Source organism: Colossoma macropomum, unplaced genomic scaffold (assembly GCF_904425465.1).
Source record: "Colossoma macropomum unplaced genomic scaffold, Colossoma_macropomum, whole genome shotgun sequence".
NCBI lineage: Eukaryota > Metazoa > Chordata > Actinopteri > Characiformes > Serrasalmidae > Colossoma > Colossoma macropomum.
The window spans coordinates 43090929-43097328 of record NW_023494805.1 but is presented as its reverse complement, the minus strand read 5'-3'; the positions used below and the strand labels follow the sequence as shown (position 1 = coordinate 43097328).

General features: G+C 39.4%; 1 long non-coding RNA gene across 1 annotated transcript; it reads right to left on the bottom strand.

Moving 5' to 3' along the window:
- Positions 1–3136: 3136 nt before the first annotated feature.
- On the bottom strand, positions 3137–6149 carry LOC118826627. The gene is made up of 4 exons (XR_005008765.1): positions 5825–6149; positions 4485–4509; positions 4278–4301; positions 3137–3200 (listed from the first exon to the last, which is right to left on the bottom strand). It is a non-coding gene; the product is annotated as an uncharacterized LOC118826627 (long non-coding RNA).
- Positions 6150–6400: the final 251 nt, after the last annotated feature.

Below are 6400 nucleotides of genomic sequence, written 5' to 3'. Positions count from 1 at the left end.
GTCATGCTGCTCTGTGCTGCTTTTCTAGACAGGATAGCAGAGAGTTTCGGGCCGATTCTGGTTTTCCTGTTTCAGTGTCGCTTGACTACCGGGCAGATGTTAGGCATGCGGGCCAAAATACGGCCAGATGTTGTACAGGTTCCTAAGGTTTTGCCTTGTGTCTTTATTTGTGGGCCAATTCTAGCATGAATGTGGTGGACCAACAATGTAGTTGGGCCAGATTTGGGCCACATCCATTAGATCTACTCACTTTACAGTGTGTAGGTCAGGGCTGAAGACTCAGCCATATACTGGGCCAAAACACAGCCTAGAATGTGGGCCAGACAAATTTCGCTAAATGGGATAATTTTCATATATCTAACATGAACACAACTACAGCTAAAAGGCAGCAGACATTGTTGATTTATTTTATTCAGTTGGAAATATAAGTATAATTTTTTTTTCCAGTGTGGTGAAATCAGCCGGGCTCATCCGAAACTCTTTCATTATGTTCTCCGTCTGTTTTTCTTGTGAATTCATGCTTGCAAGGTCTAGAATGTTCTACCCAAGTACTCAAGTCCATTCCTCGTGTTCTCTGTATTGAGAAACATCCATAAAGATCTGCCTCAGGCTAGTTTTACAGAGTTAAAATGAAAATTGTCATAACTGAGATATAAGGCGACGTGTTATTGTTAAAGCAAATCCACAGCCTACAGCATCGTCTGACTCCAGGTTTTCAGACCTCAGCTGGCATTCTGTGTCCAAGCACTCATATCAGAGGTTTAATACAGAGATTTATAGACTTTGCTGCTTCAAATTAGCCTGTTTGAACACAGCAGCTCTTGGCATGTTAACAAGAATTGATGAGTCAAACTGGGTGTGAAGGTGATGAGCAGAGCTTTATGAGCAGCTCATCTTCTGTGAGGACTCAGCTATAATTTCCAACAAACAACTATAAAAACACAGTTTTATCACAAAGTAATCGCCAATTTAACATTTTAGCATAAGCTGAAGCTTTCTGGGAGCATTAATAAGGCCGTTCCATATGGAAAAAATACATGGACAAGCATTTTTATATATTTGAAATACATTTCAAACACTGAAATATGTTTCAGAATATTTTGCCATATTAACCAAATATATTTCAAAAGCATTAATTTTAAAATGTATGGATAAATATTACGCATAGAGAAAAATAACTATGTAAATGTGTTTATCAAATCCTGTCTGATGCTCTTCACTGTCTGATACCTTTAGAAATGAATTTCCAGTATCTTCATTTTAAATCTGATCAAATGATCCTTTATCAGGACAGAAGCGAGTGTTGTGGGTATTGATCCTCTGTGAAAATGCAGTTATGATCTGATATCTTGTTTATGTGAAATACATTGTGTGTGAGAGTCTGACTGCAGACGTACATGGTTAATGTAAAGTACAGTGCAGATCACAGTCAGTACATTTAGTTACATCTGGAACCTTCATTACACACAACTCAACACATAATAACACATACAGATAAATGCATTTTAAAATATATATTTAACAAATATATTTTGGCCATTTTCATACATTTCAAAAATATATTTGATAAACACATTTGAAATACATTGTTTTTCCATATGGGACACTTTAGATGCTCATTGTATAAATCGAGTATTTGAACTTTGACTGGAACATAACAAATGGTGGTGGTTGTTCAAAGGAGAACTCCACTGATTTTTTAAAATTTTCATCATTCAGAGTGGTTTGGTGTGAAACACTCTGTTCTACAGAAACTTAAAGAGTCAGAATTGTTCACAGAGGTGGTGATAGGAACCAGACGTCCACCTCTAAAAGCTCCCTCACAGAAAGTTCCTACATGAAATGGTTATGAATTTACTGCCTGATGACTGAGACGCTGTTTTATGATAGTTTTTTGACAAAGTTTTGGTCTAAAACGTATTTTTATCCATTCATTATAATGGTGGAGGGATACATAAAGGGTGTTCTAAAGCCAAATAGTCCCCAAAGAAAACTTATTATTTCAGATTTTCCACCATCAACATTCCATATAAACTCAGAAGACTCGTGTAGGTTCACTGGTGGTTCTGGATAGTAAATAAAATGTCTATATCTGTGTTGTAGTCATGGCGACCCCTGGTTCCTATCACCACCACTGTAAAGACATCTGAACCATTTCACACCAAACCACTCTGAATCACATCTCACACACTGAATTAGACACTTTTTTGAGAAAAAAAAAATTGTTCTCCTTTATGTAAAATTAATTGTGATTTCTTGTAACTTCTCAGGAAAGCACTTGGTTATTAATTCCTGAACTTGTTTCTGCTGAAGGGCGGAACTTATTTGGGCATTACTGTGTGATTTTATGCTGAAATTAGGAAAAAAACAGAACATTCCTGTCATAAACAGCACTCTGAACCCTGCAGTCCTCCTCCAAGTCCACACTAGTGACTGCAACAGCTTGCAGACACCAAGAGCAAAAGATCGAAGGTTCTAGTTTAAAAGTGCGCAGACTCGCGTGCCATGCAGGCTCTGTATGTGCCGTACCCAGCAAGACTCATCATGGCTTAACTTACTCATTTCCCGTTTGACAGTTTTAAAGTAATAGTCTGGCAGAAAGTCAGATTTTCAGAATTTTACTAACCTCAAATGCACTCAGTCAAGACATGTTTGAAATTTTGCTTCTTGTTTAGAACTGGAGAGGCCAAAATTGCTAACACTAGAGGTGAACAGTCACCCAAAATCATAAATACATAACATCTCAACCTGCTCAGACCACATCCAAGCCTTCAAGGTGGCACCGAGCTGCTGTGGTTTAAGGCCCAGTATCAGTCACTCAGAGGGGTTTGGTGCGACATGCCACACCGAGTGACTTTACACTTCATACACTTAATTAGGCAGAATTTTAGAAAAATTGGTGGAGTTCCTTTTTAAAGTGATTCAGAGCAAAAATGTTATATAATACGCAAGCAGCACTGAGGGAAGGTGCAATGTAGTAAACAGGGATGCAACTTTGATGCACTGCAATTGAACACTAATATTTCCAATACATCCCAAATCACAGCACACCTGCAGATTGAGCTCTGGGCTGTTGGTCAAGAAGCCTCAGGGAATTAGAAGTGAACACTGATATGCAATGACTCAACACAGAGTATCACAATGCATTCAAGAACTTTATTCATGCAGCAGCTTCCAGTTGTGCCAACTTCATCTTAGAGCTTTACAGTCATAAAGGTGAACACGGAACAAAACAGCAAATAAAAGCAAATAAGTGAGTAATTTAAAGTTAAAACAAATCACATTAAAACATACATTACATTCAATTTCAGAGCTTTAAAACTGATGAAGAAATTACTCAAGAAAATAACTGAACAGAAATTCGTTTCCACATCACAAAGAAAGAGGGAGAAGATTTACACACCAAATTAAGGAAGTAAAAACCGTAACAGTATTGATGCCAGAATTAATTCATGTACACCGTTCAATTCAAATGAAACTAAGGCAGAGGTGGGTGATTCATCAAAATAAATAAAACACTAATAGCGTCATGACATTTGATGCACATCATGTTCAGACATGAAAACTGCCAACAAAATTGGGAACGATAATTCACATTTTGTACTGCAGCAATTAAACAGTACCAAGTACGCTCTTAAATAAACGTGCAGCTGTTCTGGGTTCTTTCAAGGGGAACGCTGCAGATTTTTAAAAATTCCTGCATAATTAAGTGGATGAGTGGTTTGGTGAGAAACGCTCTATTCTAGAGAAACTTACCAATGCCTGATGTCAGACACTTTCACGATAGTTTTGTCCCATAACATCTTATTCCATCTATTTGAACCTATTCATGGTGGAGGGATACATGCAGAGGCAAAATAGTCCCCAAAGAAAACTTATTATTTCAGATTTTCCACTATTTTCCATCATCAACATTCCATATAAACTCAGAAGACTCGTGTAGGTTCACTGGTGGTTCTGGATAGTAAATAAAACGTCTATATCTGTGTTGTAGTCATGGCGACCCCTGGTTCCTATCACCACCACTGTAAAGACATCTGAACCATTTCACACCAAACCACTTAATCACTTGGTTTTATATTGTAACAGAATTAACAGAAAAAATAGGTGGACTTCTCCTTTAAGTACTGACTACCCACAATATGTTGAGAGCATACTGGGTATCATGATAAAATTTATTGCAATAATGATACAATAGTCATATTGCCCACCTCTAAGGCACTGACCAAAAAAAAATAAATAAATAAATAAAAAAATAAAAAGTCTTCAGTTCATACCTCAGAGTGGTCCCAGGTGGTCTCCTGTTATTAAAACAGAAGGATTAGCTGACAAGTCACAGTAAAGATGTGCTCAGAAATGCATCTCAGTCTCTCAGAGCATGAAAATAATCACTAGTTTTTCAGGTGAAACGCGGACAGACATGCAACTCATCAGCAAGATGCGCTTTCAGGGAAAAGGAAATGATTAACGACAGCGAGACTCACCTTTAGACCGTCGACCGCGGCGGCTCTGAAAGAGAGCAGAAAGAAAACATGTTGAAGTGACCTCCTGCTGTATGACCCAGTATCATTCACACACAGCCCCGATCAGTGCAGTGAGAGCGTAATCATCAGACTCAGGTGAAACACGGACTGCACAATTCATCATCTCAGGATAAAACAGCAGAGACACCCATCCAACATGCAGACAGCAGTGAAGACCAGGCCTCCTGAGAAAGAGCTACACTAGAACTACAGGATTCCTATAAGAGCCTCTGATTAAACCCACAGTCATGAGAAGTTACTACAGAGTATTGTGTATTAGATTACAGTAAAACAGAGGAGATCATAGATATATTATACAGCACTACAAGCTCTTTTAGTGTTACTACAGATCTTTTTCTAGGGTGAAGCTACAAAGCAAAACCCCCAGAGCTGAATAACCCTGGGGCTGAATGGACACTTGCAATGTAAATAATTAACAGGACAGTTTCCCCAGAACCAGATTAGGCCTAAGCAAGGATCTTTAATGGGGAAACACCTCTGGCTTTGCAACTTAGACTCTTAAAAAGATGATTCTTTAAGAGTTTAGTAAAGAAAATGGTTTTATATAGAAGCATGAACACTTCTGCATGATTAAAACGCTTCTGTGCATTGATGAAGAATGCGAAGGTTCTGCATAGCACCCAAAAGGGTTCTTCTATTGTTACAAGTCAAGCTTGTATATAATAGAAGATCCCTTTTCAAAAAAGGTTGCACACAGAACCGTCTACAGCACATTCTCCCTCAATCTGAAGAACCTTTCATGATAAAGAACCCTTTAATCATGCAAAAGAACACTGCCTGATGACTGAGACACTGTTTTATGATAGTTTAGAGAACTTAAACTCCATTCATGGTGGAGGGATACATGCAGGGCGCTGTGAGGCAAAATAGTCCCCAAAGAAAACTTATTATTTCAGATTTTCCACTATTTTCCATCATCAACATTCCATATAGACTCAGAAGACTCATGTAGGTTCACTGGTGGTTCTGGATAGTACATAAAACGTCTATATTTGTGTTGTAGTCATGGCGACCCCTGGTTCCTATCACCACCACTGTAAATAAATTGGGACCATTTCACACCAAACCGCTCAGTGAAACACTGCGGTATGTAAGAATTTTGGAAAATCGGTGGAATTCTCCTTTAAACACAGCACTGCAATGGCTATAACCTCTTTCTGCTGTGTGAGGAGCCTCAGAGAGGCAGAAGTGCGACACACGTGGACGCTGAGCTCAGTTTGGATGGATGCACCTGCTGATTCACTACAAAACGGTCTCTACATTCATCTCCATGTTCTTACCAGCTCGCTGCTCCTCCAGGTCTGAGGCTGCTGCGCCCAAAGGCATCTGCATAGTCAGAGAAAAGAGGCAGTGCCTCAGCTGGAAGCCAACCTGTAAAGCATTGTAGCCCATTAGCTTCCCTTTTGTCTCCGTTAGCCGCATTAACCCTTTCCAGCCCTTCACATTATTAGTGCATGAAAGCTAAATCATCCCAGCCGCACAATAAAGCGCAATAAACACGACTCAGCGAACTGAGGGACTCAATTATACGAGGATCAAGCTAAATTGGGCCCACGTGCAGCCTGCTGTCGTGTTGTGTCGTGTCGTCCTCACGAGCTCACATCCTCCTGCAGAAAGAAAGCCGCAGCCCCTGTGCACGCGCTTTATCTCCTCTATCACCCACGTGCTCGGGCAGAGGCATCATCATCACTCCTCCTCTTAATGAGTCGCTCTAGCGGTATTACATTACTAAACGAAGACAGTTCAACATTAAATTAAATGTTGATGTGAATGATTGGGATATTAAATATTAATGTGAAGGAGGCACTATTTTAAAATGAATACCTCAAAGACTGATAACAATGCACCGTGTTCTG